This window comes from Molothrus aeneus, unplaced genomic scaffold (genome assembly GCF_037042795.1).
Source record: "Molothrus aeneus isolate 106 unplaced genomic scaffold, BPBGC_Maene_1.0 scaffold_35, whole genome shotgun sequence".
Taxonomy (NCBI): domain Eukaryota; kingdom Metazoa; phylum Chordata; class Aves; order Passeriformes; family Icteridae; genus Molothrus; species Molothrus aeneus.
The window spans coordinates 4013079-4029888 of record NW_027099016.1 but is presented as its reverse complement, the minus strand read 5'-3'; positions in this window follow the sequence as shown (position 1 = coordinate 4029888).

Sequence of the window (16810 nt, the reverse complement as noted above, 5' to 3'; positions counted from 1 at the left end):
CAAGCTAAGCAATCTATTGGCTATACTACAGTATCAGCTCTTCCTCATCCCTTGGGCGTTACATCTTTCTTTCCTCATGTCTCTCTCACTGCTTGTTATTGTACCACAGCTATGCTCAAGGACACAGTGTTTTGCAGGTGCAGGGACCCAGATTAGCTGCATCCTCCCAGTTCTTGGTCCAGAATGTGGCCCCTGTCACGTAGCCATTCCTCCACACGCTGGCATCCCACAGCCGCCCGGCCTCGGCCACCTTGGCCACCAAGGTCACACGGAAGTCGCTGGGCGGCTCCTTTGTCCCCTTCAGGGCAGCTTCGATGTCCCGAACCCTGCGCCGCAGCTCCTGGGGGAACGCAGTGGCTTTGTCACACGCAGCCACCACTTGCTCCAGCATCTCCAAGGCCGCCTCTGCCTCCTCTCTCATTGTGGTGGCCTCACCAGTGACCGTGTCCCTGCAGGTGTCCCAGAGCTTGGTGGCCTTCTCCAGCAGCTGGAACCAGCTGTCCACGAGTGTGGCCACCGCCTTCCGCCAGGCCCTGGCCACCCTTCTCACCTGGGCCCAAGCGGTCCATGGGGTGATCTCACAGGCGGCCAGGGCCTGGCTCAGGGAGGTGAGAGTGTGCTTGCGCTGGAAGGTGACACCACGGTGCCACCAGGTGACACCGCCCTGGTCCAGGGTGTTCTGGGGGTGATTGGTGAAGCCCTCTAGGTCTGCATGCAGGCACTCTGGGGTCACGTCCGGCACCTCACAGCAATCGTTCTTCAGTGTTGCAGTGTGATGCCATTTCCTGTTTCACCTATCCCAACCCCCCAGGTGTGCCAGTCTCTCCTTTCCCCTCCCCCTTTGCCCCCCTGCTGAGAGCTGTCCATCAATCTTAACATTCCAGCAAGGGCGTCGTGTGGTTGGCAGAAGTTCAAAAGATGCCCCTCAGGTCCGGCCTCATTGGCCTGTCCAAGTGACTTTATCCCTTGAGCCTTCCCCTCCTGCCACCTGGTTGGTCCTCACCTGTCCCTTCCCCTCCCCCTGTCCCCGGGCTTAAAAGGAGACGGGACCATGCGGTCGGGATTCGACTGGGAGCTGTTACAAGATTCAGAGGTCTGTCATCCTGGAATAAAACTCTGGATTAAAACTCTATGATACAATCCTCTCCTTTCTCTTCACCGTCCCCTGAACCTTTTCCATCAGAGGTAAACTGAGTTCCTGCTATGCCTGGGTTTGTTCCGAGTGCCCAGCTGCAGCATCCAGCCGGCCAAATGTGTCTCTGAGGTGAAACATCACAGCTGCTGCCTTTGGCCCAGCAGCAAGGGTCAGACGGGGCCAGGCACGTCCCACCCAGAAATATTGGGATTAATATTCCATACTTCAGCATGGATGTGGTGGCTGCCACCTCATTCAGGGCGGTCGCCACGGTGACCAGTGACTCTAGCAGGGATGGGAACAGCGAGGAGGGGACAGGGGAGGTGTCAGGGACCTGGTGGCACTTGTGACATCCTGCGGTGGCAGCTGTGCCCTCCCAGGGTCCCCTTTGTCCCCTCCCTAGAGGGCTGTGCTGTCCCCTCTGCCCCTTTGTCACCCCCTCATCCCCTCTGCCACCGCGGGCAGGGCCAGCAGCAGGTGACCGTCCTCAGCCACCGCCAGGCACACTGCGGGGACATGGGGACACCGCACAGGTGGCACCAGGGACATGGCAGTGCCACCAGCCCAGTGCCACCAGTTCAATCCCAGTGGCACCAGTTCCATCCCAGCATCCCTGTGCCACTGCCACCAGCCCTGTCCCGGTGTCCCCAGTTCCATCCCAGTGTCACCAGTCCAGTGTCCCCAGGGCTGCCTTACTGTCACCACCCCAGTGTACCCAGTTCAATCCCAGTGCCACCGGTTCTGTTCCACTGTCACCACCCCAGTGTCCCCAGGGCTGTCCCAGTGACACCAACCCAGTGTCATTATTCTAAGTGCCACCAACCCGCTGTCCCCAATTCCATTCCAGTGTCACCAACCCAGTGCCACCAGTTCTGTCCCTCTGTCACCACCCGAGTGCCACCAGCCCACTGTCAACAACCCAGTGCCAGTCCAGTGTCCCCAGTCCTGTCCTAGTGCCACCATCCCAGTGTCCCCAGTTCCATCCCAGTGCCACTGCCCCATTGTCCCCAGACCAATGTCACCATCCCAGTGTCACCAGTCCCATCCCAGTGTCCCCCATCCTGTCCCAGTGTCCCCATCCCAGTGTTCCCAGTTGTGTCCCAGTAATCCCAGTTCCATCACAGTACTCCCAGTTCCATCTCAGTGTCTCCAGTCCTGTCCCATTGCCACCAGCCCAGTGTCACAAGTTGCATCCCAGTGCTCCCAGTTCTATCGCAGTGCCACCAGTTCTGTCCCACTGTCACCACTGAGTACCATCGTGTGGAGAGCTTTGTGGACAGCTGGCCAGCTGAGAAAGGTCACGTCGACATAATAGCGTTGGTTAAGTTAGAAGGAGGCAAGTCTAGGATTCAGCAGTCAGTGTCCAACCACTGACAAGGACATTGTGCCCTTGGTGCAACAACTGGATAGAGGAGAGGATCTCTTGCCAAAAATATGAGGATAGTTTCAGCAGAATAACCACAAGAATGTAGAAGTAGTAACAAAATAACCATAAGAATATAAGAGTAGGCGTGGTTGGCCAATAAGTAATTAACCAATAATGAGCTCAGCTTTGCAATATGTATAAGCTTCATTAACACCAATATAAATATGTGTGAACTATCAATAAAGTTGGAGACTTGCTGATCACTCATATTGTGCACTGCATTTCTTCTGCCGATCCAACCAATGGTGACTCCGATGTGATACCGGCAACGGCAACCACAGTGGATCGGTGTAGGAGTTCGGGTCCTGTCGCAGCAAGGACGGCGAATAAGCACCGCTGAAAAAGGGAAGGTGCCGCATCCTGGGTGACCTCAATGGAGAGCTCAGCTGATACGTGCTGCCGAGACCTTGTAGGGCTGCAACAGCGCTGATGTTCTTAAAATGGATAGAGAAAGGCAAGCAGCATATGATTTATTTACTAGCTTTTTACAAAAGCGTCAGATTAAGGGTATAGATTTGCAGAAAGAGCTTCCTGGGTTGTTAGCTTATGGGTATGAACAGGGAGATTTTCAAAATCCTCATACAGTACATGAGTTAACAGAGTAGCGTCAATTTGGGGACAAGCTGTGGGAGGCAGTCATAGATGATGATAAAACTGAAAAAAGTTGGGAAAGCTGTGGCGGGCTGTGTATGATGAGTTATTACAATATCAGGCAGAAAAGAAGGCTGCTCAGCAAGCTAGCATGGCGCATGAAAAGAATAAGAGTTATGGGGACTGGTTTAATTGTCCATTACCCCCTGCCACATCCACAGTCATTTTGCCACCAACATCGGCTCCTGCTTCAAGCAGCAGCTCACCCCCCACGTGCGCTACAACAGCACCGCCTGCACCGCCTGTGTCAAACTCTCCATCTCCTCCTCCTAGTAATGAGCCGATCCCTGGGTCAGAGAGTGACCTAGCGGGGGCCATTGCACGGGAGCGAAGGGAGGCATGGGCTGTGGTAGCAAAAGCTATCATGGATATGGGGGATAAAGAGGCTATAGCAGCAGCTATGGATGTTGCTTGTCCGGTGATATTCACCCGTGGCAGGGGGCGGGTTTCAAGCAACAATAACTGCTCTAGACTGGAAGCTGTTGTTGCAATTACGGTCCACAGTTAGTCAATTTGGGGTAACCAGTGAGCCCACAAAACAAATGCTGGATTATATCTGGGGGACTCAGGTTTTGCTGCTGGCTGATTGCAGAGGAATAGCGAAGCTTATCTTCACTCAGCATCAGCAGCTCTTGTTTAATGCACACTGGCAGGCACTCTGTCAGGAATGTGTAGCAGTAATATGGCAGCCAGGCGACCCGTTACACGGAATAACCCTAGAGGAGTTAAGGGGATAACCCTGGAGGAGTTAATGGGTCAAGGGCCTTTTCTTCAGACAGAAGCACAAGCGTTAATTGGTCCTGATAAGTGTCGGGAGGCAATGCGCCTGGTGTGGTTGGCTATAGATAGGAAAAAAGAGCCGGGGGGATTCCTTCTTATATGGGAATAAAGCAAGGTAGAGATGAGTAATTTGGAGCTTTTGTAGATAAAGTAGCCAATGCTATTGAGTGGGCAGGAGTCCCTGATTCCATGAAGGGTACTTTGTTAAAACAATGTGCACTCCAGAACAGTAATCAGGCTACAAAGAACGTATTAAATACCCTGGGAGCTAATTGGTCTGTAGAAGAAGCTTTACAATGATTGGCGAATGTGGCCGTAGGGACTCAAGCAATGTTAGTAGACGCTATTGAGGAGTTATTAGTAGGATTACAAAAACAGGCAGAAGCCTCACAGAGTCAGGTGTTAGCTGCTCTTGCCCCCCTACAAGCAGCAGCAATAAATACTCCACAGGCTCCAGCTGCTGGCCGATTCAAATGTTACCGGTGTGGAGGTACAGGACATACACGACAGGCCTGTCAAGCAGCCAGCGTCTGGTGCCAAAATTGTCGCTTGGATACCCACAACACCGGAGCCTGCAGACGCCGCTCGGGAAACGGGAGAGCCAGCGCGCCCACCAGCCGCCGCGCCCAGACACAAGTAGCTGCTGTCAACACCTCAACTCAACTTCCCTTCAATCGGCCACCACCGGGAGCCTCAGATTGGACGTGGCAGCCACAGCAGCAGTGACCTTGATGACCACCCATCCGGAAAAGGTTCCGACTGGAATAATTGCACCAATCATCATTGATAGATTACCTATGGGAGCTTTACTTCTGGGTCGTTCCTCGGCTACCATGATGGGATTATTTGTTTTACCTGGGGTAATAGATGCTGATTGTACGGGGAAATTTGTGTCATGGTGCATACTCCTTTTCCGCCAATAGGAATTGAGAAAGGACAGAGGATAGCTCACCTGGTTCCTTTGGAACAAATGGCTAAAACTTTACCCCCTTGTCAATCACGGTCGAGAGGAGAACGAGGCTTTGGTTCCACTGGAGGACTCACTCTATTAGCAATGAACCTGAATGATCGACCAAAGCGCACTGTAATATTGGATTATTGGGGCGAAAAGCAAACCTTGGAAGGATTATTGGATACTGGCGCAGACTCCAGCATTCTTAGTCTGGATTTCTGGCCCCACAACTGGCCATTACAGCCAACCACAGTGACAGTTACCAGGGTTGGAGGCCTAACACTTGCAAGAAAATCGCCCATGTTATCTGTGACTATTGATGGAAAAACTTTGTGGAGTGTTTTCTCAATTGCACCTTTGCCTCCTACTGTGCAGTGCCTCATTGGTCGGGACGTTTTGGCTCAGATGGGAGTAGTACTGACAAATGAGCACCCTTTGGGCTAAAGGCCATTGCGTGGACTTTCCCAATCCCATTAACCTGGACCACAGACGTTCCAGTGTGGGCTAAGCAGTGGCCGTTAAAAAGGGAAAGTCTGGAACAAGTTCACATACTAGTACACAACCAATATAAGCAAGGTCATTTACAGTTGTCAACAAGTCCATGGAATACCCCTATCTTTGTTATTAAAAAGCAGTGCCTGGGAAGATCAGGGTGACGTGGCGAACTTATGCTGCTGTTTTGCTAATCTTCACCCTCTTAATAGACAGTACAGACGTTGCTGGAGGAGTGGAAGCCCATCAAGTATGGGCCCCACCTCAGCCCAAGGCTAACATTTGAGTTACCCTGGAAAACTTAACTAAACAGGAGGCTATTTGCCTGTCATTATCTTCTCCTGGCAATCCATTTACAACCTGTTTGGTTGGGTTACCAGCAGATCCCTGGCCATGCCCCTCACTTGTACCCACCTGTAGGACCAACGATGCTAGGGCAAGTGTAGATAATTGGGACCAATGGGTTTCTTATTTTCCCATTGTGCTGCAGGAACCCCAAGAGTTGGAGCTGTTAGGTTCAGTGATGGCAGATGCATGTCTTAATTTCAACCATAGCAGCCAGCTGCCAGCCAAGAACCATTCCAATATTGTAACTTCCAGCATGGCTGTCTACCGTAATGCATTGGCCTGGTGAAATTATACAACAAAGAGTGTCAATCTCATCAAATGACCCTATTCAATTGCCAGCAGGATACTTCCTGATATGCGGAGACCATGCTTGGGCCGGAATCCCATCAATGCTGCACAGGGGACCGTGTACACTTGGACGGCTGTCTCTACTTACACCCAACACGTCCATGATACTGAACATGAGCCGCCACCATCATCGAAATAAACGAATGGCTCATGCATTTGCTGCACACTGCAGGGACGATGTAAAATTCTGGTCCCCAGCGGACATAGTTGCAGCATCTTTCTTGACTCCAGGGGTATCAGCAGCAGGTGCTCATGCTATTTTAAACAAGTTGGGATGTTGGCTTGCTAAGCAAACTAATGCCACCTCTTTGGCACTTTCTAGCCTTTTGCTTGATGTTGATTCTATTCGCCATGCGACACTTCAAAATAGGGCTGCAATTGATTTTCTCTTACTTGCACAAGGCTATGGTTGTGAAGAATTTGAGGGCATGTGTTGCATGAATCTTTCTGATCATTCACAGTCCATTCACTTCCAACTCTCTGAGTTGCAGAGGTTAACTGTAAACCTACAGGTAGAATCGGCCTTTGGTATTGATGGATGGCTCAAATCTTTAGGCCTGGGATCATGGTTACGCTCTATTGTTAAGGTCAGCATTATAGTGAGCATTACAGCTTTGTTAGTAGTATTAATTTTGCCGTGGTTTTGCATATGCCTACAGAACATGGTGCAAAAGATGGTATCTGCTGCATTTAATCAGACCATGCTTGTTCAACAGAAAAACGGGGGAAATGTGGAGAGCTTTGTGGACAGCTGGCCAGCTGAGAAAGGTCACGTCGACATAATAGCGTTGGTTAAGTTAGAAGGAGGCAAGTCTAGGATTCAGCAGTGAGTGTCCAACCACTGACAAGGACATTGTGCCCTTGGTGCAACAACTGGATAGAGGAGAGGATCTCATGCCAACAATATGAGGATAGTTTCAGCAGAATAACCACAAGAATGTAGAAGTAGTAACAAAATAACCACAAGAACATAGAAGTAGGCGTGGTTGACCGAGAAGTAATTAACCAATAATGAGCTCAGCTTTGCAATATGTATAAGCCACATTAACACCAATATAAATATGTGTGACTATCAATAAAGTTGGAGACTTGCTGATCACTCATATTGAGTGCCGCATTTCTTCTGCCGATCCAACAGATTGGGACACCAGGAGCAGGATGGGGACTTGTCAGCCACACCCAGTTCCATCCCCCAGGATTCATTTCCTGCTCTGTGTCCCATGTCTGAGGTGTCCCCAGGAGGGTTTGGCTGCGTTGGGCTCCTGGAGGGGCAATGGGATGGGGGGAGGGGTCAGGCCAGGCCTCATTGTCCCCAGTGGTCCTTGAGTGTCCCAAAATCAGGGCTCGGAATCTCCGAGAGGTTCCCTGGCCATGATCACAGCCATGACACAAGCACGAGATGGCCATGAGATGAGAATGACCATGAGTGACACAACCCTGAGATGACCATGGGATGACCATGACTGTGAGCATGACCATGACATGGCCACAACCCTGACCATGAGATGATTTGGACCAAGAGATGACCATGGGTTGGCCATGGCACAACCATGGCCTTGAGGTGACCCTGACGTGGTCATGGCCATGAGGTGACCATGAGGTGACAATGACATGATCGTGAGATGACCATTACACTGACATGACCCTGAGCATGAGATGATGGTGATCATGAAATGACCATGACCATCACAATGAGATGGCGATGACCATGAGATGACCATAAGATGATCATGACAGTGGGATGACCACGAGATGACCATGACACCACCATGGTCATGAAATGATGAAGGCCTTGAGATGACCATGACTGTGACCATGACACGATCTTGACCAAGAGGTGACCATGAGATGACCATAATTGTCTCACACCATGGCTATCTGGTGATCAAAACCATGGGAAGATCATGACACGACCATGGCTGTGAGAGGATTGTGACCATGAGGTGACTGTGAGATGACCATAAGATGATGGTGATGACCATAACTGTGGGAAATAAGAAAAGCTTTGCAGAATAAGGACTTTTCCACCTTTGTTCAATCCTGTTCACTTCCGTTCACTTCTGTTCACCAAAAGGCATTCTGGGAAGGGTTCAGCTGTGGTTTGATGGCCAGAGAGTGGGTTGGTGGTCACCTCGTGTGTGAGGCAGGGATTGGCTGGGGAGACACATAGACATCACATGATCAGAGAGCTGATTGGGTAAAGGGACACATCAACAGCAACACCGCAGTGGCAGGCAGCCAGTGTGTGCTTATTTCGGTGAAGTTTGGTTAAGTTTGGGGCAAGTTTCAAGTATAAAAGGCTTGGTTGGTTACAATGAATGATCTTCTTTGGAGCAAGCAAGGAGGTCCATGTGTCCTTGTTCCCCATTGCTATGCATGACCATGAGATGACCATGACCATGGCCATGAGATGACCTGATATGATGGTGGCCATGAGATGACCATGAGATCAGCAGGAGGTGACCATGACCATGTGATGAGCATGAGATGACCATGACGATTGTGGACATGAATTGATCATGAGATGATCTTGAGAGGACCATCACCATGACCATGTGATGACCATGTCGGTGATCATGCCCATGAGAGGACTGTGACCATCGGATGACCATGACAAAGCCATGAGCACGAGATCATAACCATGAGAGGACCATGAGCGTGAGATGATTGTGATCAGGAGGTGGACCATGAACATGAGATGTTGGTGCTTAGGAAATTACAAAGACCGTGACCATTACATGACTATGACAATGACCATGACATGACTGTGGCCATGAGTTGACCATGAGATGACCACGAGATGACCATGACCATTTCATGACTGTGAGCATTTCATGACCATGACACAGCCATGGGGTGATTGTGGTCATGAGGTGATCATGACTTAACCATGGCCATGGGGCCTTAAAGACCATGAGATGAGCAAGAGATTGTGAAAACCCAGGGCACAGGGGATATTTCTCTGTCTGCTCTGGAGTGCCCTGACCCCCAGGGGAGCACTGACTTTGACCCTCATTCATGGAGAAAGTTTCCTAGACTTCAAGATAGACTGAAATCCACAGAAGTGTGAAATAGATTATAGAGAGCAGTGTAGGTGTATCACTTTGTGAGAAATTGAAGTTTTGGGATTTTTAGTATGTTGTGGATGGAAGCAAGATGGAGGGCACAGGGTGTTGTCCTGGGTTTCTTCTTCATGCTGCTTCTTCCTTCTTCTTCATGGGTTGGGTGGCATTTTGTAATTGGGCAGAAAAGTCCCCATTGGGGGCTCTTAGGGATCGGTTATTGGGTTAAAAGGGAAAATAACCCAGGTGTCAGTTCTTAATTGGACAGTTTAGTCTTGAAAGACCTTGTAACAAGAGATTGTTGGCCATTTTGTGCCTTCTAATGAAAAGCTGCCAAACTCACAGTAGTGAGACTGTTTTACTGATAAGAAATAATAAACACTTGAGTCTGAACATGAACTACTGTCTCAGTGCCTTCAGTCCAGACCCAGAAAAACTGACGACTGGTACCGCCAAGAGATGACCATGACCACGATACAATAATGACCATGAGATGAGATAACAATGAGACAACCGTGATTATGAGATGATTGTGACCAAGAGATGACCATGAGATGACCACAACACAACCATGGCCACGAGACCATTGTGACCATGAGGTGATTCTGAGATGACCGTGAGATGACCATGACCATGAAGTGACCATGATGTGACCATGAGATGACCATGACCATGTGATGACAATGACCATGAGATAACCACGACCATGACAGGATCAAGATCATGACATGATAGTGACCATGAGATGGCCACAAGATGATCATGAGATGACCATGACCATGCAATGACCATGACACAACCATGACCTTGAGATGACCGTGACCATGATACGAACTTGACAGAACTATGACTATGACTCTGAACATGACCATATGATCATGACCATGAAATGATGATGATCAGGAAATGATCGTGACTATGAAATGGCCATGAGATGACCATGACTATGAGATGACCATGATCATGAGATGACCAGGACCACAAGATGACCATTACAATGATATAACCATGACTGTGAAGTGACCATGAGCATGAGATGATTGTGAGCAAGAGATGACCACGAGATGACAACAATACACCATGGCCATGCGTGATCATGATTGTAAGGTGACTGTGATATGACCGTGAGATGACCATGACCATGACAACCACAGCCATGAGATGACCATGAAATGAGTGTGGCCATGAGTTGACATTGAGACAATCATGAGATGACCATGATGTGTTCATAATCATGAGGTGACCATAAGCATGAAATGGCCACGATGTAATCATGACCATGAGATGACCATGACCATGACCATGCAATGACCCTGACTGTGACTATGACACAGCCATGGTCATGAGCTGACCATTACAATGAGATGACCATGAATGTGAGATTACTGTGAGCATCTGATGACTGTGACCAAGAGATGACCATGAGATGTCCATGCTCATGAGATGATCGTGCCCATGAGATGGCCATGAGCTGACCATGATGTGCTTGTGACCATGAGATGACCATAACAATGAGATGATAGAGAGGATGAGATGATGACTAGCAGGAAATGACCATGACAATGTGAGGGCCATGAGATTGTCCTGGTTTAGGGCAAATTTGGTAGAGAATCTCCAAGCCCACACGGCTCCTCCCTCCAACCGGTTTGGGAAGAATTCCTCAGAGAGAAGTGGAAAGAACCTGTTTATTTAACAGGCACAGCACCCCCCAGCACACAGAATGAACAATACCGGATGACACCACTCTGAAAAAGATGACAAATTCAGAAAGTCTCTCTTGGGGGTGGTCACTCTGTTATCAGTCCCTCCGGCACTGGGGCAGCTGCTGCAGGCCACAAGGTGCAAACTCTCAGTGTTCCCAGGTCCCAGACCGGAGCAGAGTTGAGTTGGTCAAAAAAAAGGAAAGGAGAAACAGTCCAGGAAGAAATTTGGACTGTTTAGCTAAACTAGCTAATGAGCAGAAGCAAGAGCAAGCAGAAGCAAAGCAGAAGCAAGAGCGAGAGAGCAACGCAAAAAGCAAAGGCAAAAAGCAAAAGCAGCACTATGGTACTGCCCCGTCTCAGTGTCTCACCAGGCTGATAAGAAAACCCAAACAAAACTTTCACTCTTCGGAGCCAGTCTTGAAGGTACAGAACATAATATCCAACATTAACAGACCACATGAATGGGGATACAAGCATCATAACGTCACCCTAGGACATTCCACCCCTTATCCCCATGTCATCAACATACTACCACACATCATGCATTTATTCACACAAAATTTCCATCTGTTCCCCCAGAAATTACAAGCAATACCCATCATGCCCTCATCACATCCCCACACTGGACCACTGAATCCAGGCCCCTACAGAGCTGCAGGATTCCCCCCCTTTCACTTTACTCACTCAAAGCTCCATCTTTCACTTGCTCAGACCTTCGACACTTGCACATTTCTTTCTCCATCTTCCACTTGCCCAGACTTTCAACACTTACACATTTCCGTCTATCTCATGTCTGTATGGTTTAATGTACAGACAATGGCAGTAACATCCAACAAACAGTGATATTGCATATCATTCTCACCCCACAATCAGATCTCCCTGAGGTACACATCGTGTTGTTCCATCTCTCTGCATTATCCACCATGTGCAACCTGGTCCCTGAGCAAAGACAACCCCACGAATGGGTTTGTTTGTACTCAAGGCAGAATTGATCCACACTGTCTTCCCTACCAAATCTCGGACATGTACCACTGGGAATTTATCTCCATCTATTACATTCAGGGACTCAGACCAGGCAGGACCTGCTCGGTTGGTGGAACCTCGGGTGTTAACTAACCAGGTGGCCTTTGCTAAATGCTGCTCCCAATTTTTGAAAGATCCCCCACCCAAAGCTTTCAACTGGGTTTTTAGTAGTCCATTGTACCTCTCCACTTTGCCTGCAGCTGGTGCATGGTAGGGGATATGGTACACCCACTCAATGCCATGTTCGCTAGCCCAGGTGTTGATAAGGCTGTTCTTGAAATGAGTCCCATTGTCTGATTCAATCCTCTCAGGGCTACCATGCCTCCACAGGACCTGCTTTTCCAGGCCCAGGATGGTGTTCCGGGCAGTAGCATGAGACACAGGGTAGGTTTCCAACCATCCAGTGGTGGCTTCCACCATGGTCAGCACGTAGCGCTTGCCCTGGCGTGTCTGGGGCAGTGGGATGGAGTCAATCTGCCAGGCCTCCGCATCCTTGTACTTGGACCCCCGCCCACCATACCATAGGGGCTTCACTCGCTTGGCCTGCTTGATGGCAGCACACGTCTCACAGTCATGGATAACCTGAGAAATACTGTCCATGGTTAAATCCACCCCTCGGTCTCGTGCCCACTTATAGGTGGCATCTCTGCCCTGATGGCCTGAGGCAGCATAGGCCCATCAAGCTAGGGATATCTCTCCATAGTGTTCCCAATCTAGGTTTATCTTTGACACCCCTATCTTTGCTGCCTGGTCTACCTGCTCATTGATTTGGTGCTCCTCATTGGCTCTACTCTTGGGGACATGGGCATCTACATGGCGGACTTTCACAGGCAGCCTCCCTACCCTTGTAGCGACATCTTTCCACTCATCAGCCCAAATTGCTTTTCCTCTACACTGCCAGCTGGACTCTTTCCACCTCTCCAACCATCCCCACAGAGCATTGGCTACCATCCATGAATCAGTGTAAAGGTGGAGCTTTGGTCACTTCTCTCTTTCTGCAATGTCCAGGGCCAGTTGAACAGCTTTGAGTTCTGTAAGTTGGCTTGATGCACCTTCTCCTTTGGTAGCTTGTGCAAGCTGTCGTGTGGGGCTCCATACGGCTGCTTTCCACTTCCAGTTCATCCCTAAGATGTGACAGGAACCGTCAGTGAAAAGAGCGTAGCGCGTTTCCTCTGGGGGCAGTTGGTTATAGGGAGGAGCCCCTTCAGTCCGTGTCACTGGTTCCTGTTCTTCATCTGTGACACCAAAATTTCCACCTTTAGGCCAATTTGTAATTACTTGCAGAATCCCAGGGCGATTCAGTTTACCTATATGGGCGCGCTGTGTGATGAGAGTAATCCACTTGCTCCATGTGGCACTGGTGGCATGGTGAATGGGAAGGAACCTTGCCTTTGAACATCCACCCCAGCACCGGCAGTCGGGGTGCCAGGAGGAGTTGTGCTTCTGTACCAATCACCTCTGAGGCAGCTTGGACTCCTTCATAGGCAGCCAAGATTTCTTTCTCTGTGGGAGTGTAGTTGGCTTCTCACCCTCTGGAGCTTCGACTCCAAAATCCCAGGGGTCAACCTTGAGTCTCCCCAGGCACCTTCTGCCAAAGGCTCCAGGACAAACCATCGCTCCCGGATGCAGAGTAGAGCACGTTCTTCACCTCTCGTTCTGTCTTGACTGGGCCAAGGGCAACCGCATGAGCGATCTCCTGCTTGATCTGGGCAAAGGCTTGTTGCTATTCAGGGCCCCAGTGGAAATTGTTCTTCTTGCAGATGACCAGGTAAAGAGGGCTCAGGAATGTGCATTCCCCAAAAAACTATGGCACCTAGGAACACTTGTGTCTTCTTCTGGCTGGATGGTGGAGACATTGCTGTGATCTTGTTGATGACATCTGTAGGAATCTGCTGCTGCCCATCTTGCCACTTTACTCCTAGGAACTGAATCTCAGAGCAGGTCCCTTGACTTTGCTGTTCTTGACGGAGAAGCCTCAAGTCTTCTAGCAGAATCTGGATGATCCTCTCTCCTTTCTTAAATACTTCCATTGCTGTTTTCCCCCACACAATGATGTCATTGAGGTACTGCAGGTGTTCTGCAGCTTTACCCTTTTCCAGTGCTTTCTGGATCCGTCCATGGCAGATGGTAGGACTGTGCTTCCACCCCTAGGGCAGTCGGTTCCAGGTGTACTGCACACCCCTCCAGGTGAAAGCAAACTGAGGCCTGCATTCTGCTGCCAGAGGAATGGAGCAAAATGCTTTAGCAATGCCAATGGTGGCGTACCACTCTGCTGCCTTGGACTGCAGCTCATACTGGAGTTCCAGCATGTCTGGCACAGCAGGCCTCTGTTGTCATATTGCAAAAGTTCTATTGTCATTACATTGCAAGGGTTCCATATTGCTGCAGTTTCGTACCTCCTTGATGTTTCTGGCAGGCAGCTCCTCTAGACACTGACTCTTCCTTGTCCTCACAGTAGCCAACTGACTCCCATTCCCACCAATCCACTCTTTTATAACACTCTTCTTATTGGCTACAGCTGTGGCCTGTTAACATCAGGCCTGCTCCTAATCGTTAGTAATTGGTTCAGCTGCAACTCTTTAGGGGATAAGATTACATTCTACACCACCTTCATTTACCCATACTGTATCCCCCTACAGCGCTCAGTGGTGGAGTCCTTTCATTCAAGGCACAGTCCCTGAATGCACAAGATAGTCCACAGTCAATCTCCATTCTCTGTCAGACTTGCACACAGGCCAGATTGGACTGTTGAAGGGTGAGTGGGTTTTGCCGTACGCCCCTTGGCTCTCCAGCTCACGGATCATTTTGTGCATGGGGATCACGGCATCCCAATTCATCCAAAACTGCCAGAGGTGCCCCATCAAGGTGGCAATTGGTATTTGTTGCTGTTCTACCCTCAGGAGTCCTGCTGCAGATGGGCTTTCTGATAGTCCAGGCAAGGTGTTCAACTGCTTCATGTTCTCTGCCTCTACAGCAGCTATTCCAAAAGCCCACCTGAGTCCCTCTGGGTCCTTGTAAAGCCGTTCCGGAGGTATTGGATACCCAGAATACACGGGGCCTCTGGGCCAGTCACAATAGGATGTTTCTGCCACTCCTTCCCAGTCAGGCTCAACTCAGCTCCCAGCAGGGTCAATTGCTGTGATTCCCCTGTAACCCCAGCAATGGAAACAGGTTCTGCCCCCACATGTCCCGATGGTATCAGGGTACATTGCACACCAGTATCAACTAAGGCGTCGTATTTTTGTGGTTCTTATGTGCCAGGCCATTGGATCCACATCATCCAGAAAATTTGGTTTTCCCATGCATCTTCCTGGCTACAGGCAGGGCCCCCCTAACCCTGGTTATTATTTCTTTCCTGGGCATACATGCTAGAGGTACCTTCACTTTAGTGGAACTCCCCCAATTAGAGTTTCCCTCCTAGAGTTGATGCACCCATGCTGCCAGGACAGAAGTTTGTTTCCCATTCCACCTTCCCATGCCTTCCCCATAGTCAGGCAGAAAGAACCATAGGTCAGCCCATGGGGTGTCCCCTCTCTGTCTAGCTGGGGGACGTTGGGCTCTGACTTTGGGGCCTGTGACTTGCACGGGTGGGATGTGGGAATTGTTCCGCCTCACCTCCTCCCTCATCTCCTCTTTGAGTTCCTTGACCACAGCAGAGACATGAGCCTGCATTGGGCCATTGATCACACTCTCATCATTTCTGAGCTTGTTGGCGACAGAGCCCACTGTCTCTCGGTTGGTATCGGCATCAATCGTTGCAATGAAGGTGGTGTATTGAGATGGCCCCAGATTTGCCAGGCTCCACAACATTTACCCTGTGCACCCGACCTTGTCGGGGTAATTTTCATGCTGTCCATCCCTCCCAAAGAGTCCCTCCAATGCTGCCACTTCTCTCAGCTGTTGGATTCCTTTCTCAAGGGGTCTTCCAGCACATTCTATGGTGGCGCTTCTACATTCTCTCCCTGTGGACAAACCTCTCTCTGACACTTATTAAAAGCTGCTCCCAGAGGGACAGGGACCCTGGCTCCCTTACAAAAATCACATTCACACCTGAGTCCTGGGTCAAGGGTCCCAAATTCCTTGCCTCACCACCATCCAGTTGCCCACGTGTACCCATAAGGTCCCAGACCCAAAGTAGCCAGGTTGTATAAGTCTCACATCCCCATCGTACAATGTCTTTGTGCAGCTTTCGGAGACTTTAGTTCGTCAGGGACTCAGTGATGATTGCAACCTCTGGGTCTCCTGTGGGTTGTGAAGGCCCTTCCTTATCTGGGTGCTCTGATGTCATCTTAGATCTCCTTGTTTCTACAGGGGCAACTGCTGCTGGCTGTGACTGCCTTTGCAGTTCAGCTGGATCTGGAGCACTTGTAACACTTGTATGTTCCACTGCTGCAGTGTTAGACTCTCCCTCTTTGAGGTATGGGGAGGGCTTCTCACCCTGGGGAAATATACTCCTTTAGCATCTGTCCCATCTCGTGTATCTCCTTCACCAGAACCCCCATCCAATCTGGGTAGGTTATAGCTGAGGTGGGCTGTGGGGCAGGGCCAGGCCCTGGGGCAGCATCCCCAGGCTCTGGGGTAGGTGTCAGGGTGGTTATCCAGGTTAATCTTATCTTCTCTCTAAATGCTAAATAGAACAGGCCTATCAACAATACCAGCCACTATATGATGTCAGTAGTATTTAGAGTGGATCTGATCCCTTCAAAAACTGGTGGGGCAGATCCAAAGAGATGGTCAAAGGGTTGGGAGAAAATTTCCCCCAGTGTAATTTCTTTACCGTAAGTGCCATTATTAAAGTAACCCAGTAAAACATCCAGATAGAGTGTGATAGCTCTGAATCCATGTACCTGCTTTCCAGAGGAAATTAAAGAGCCATGAATTCCTCACCTT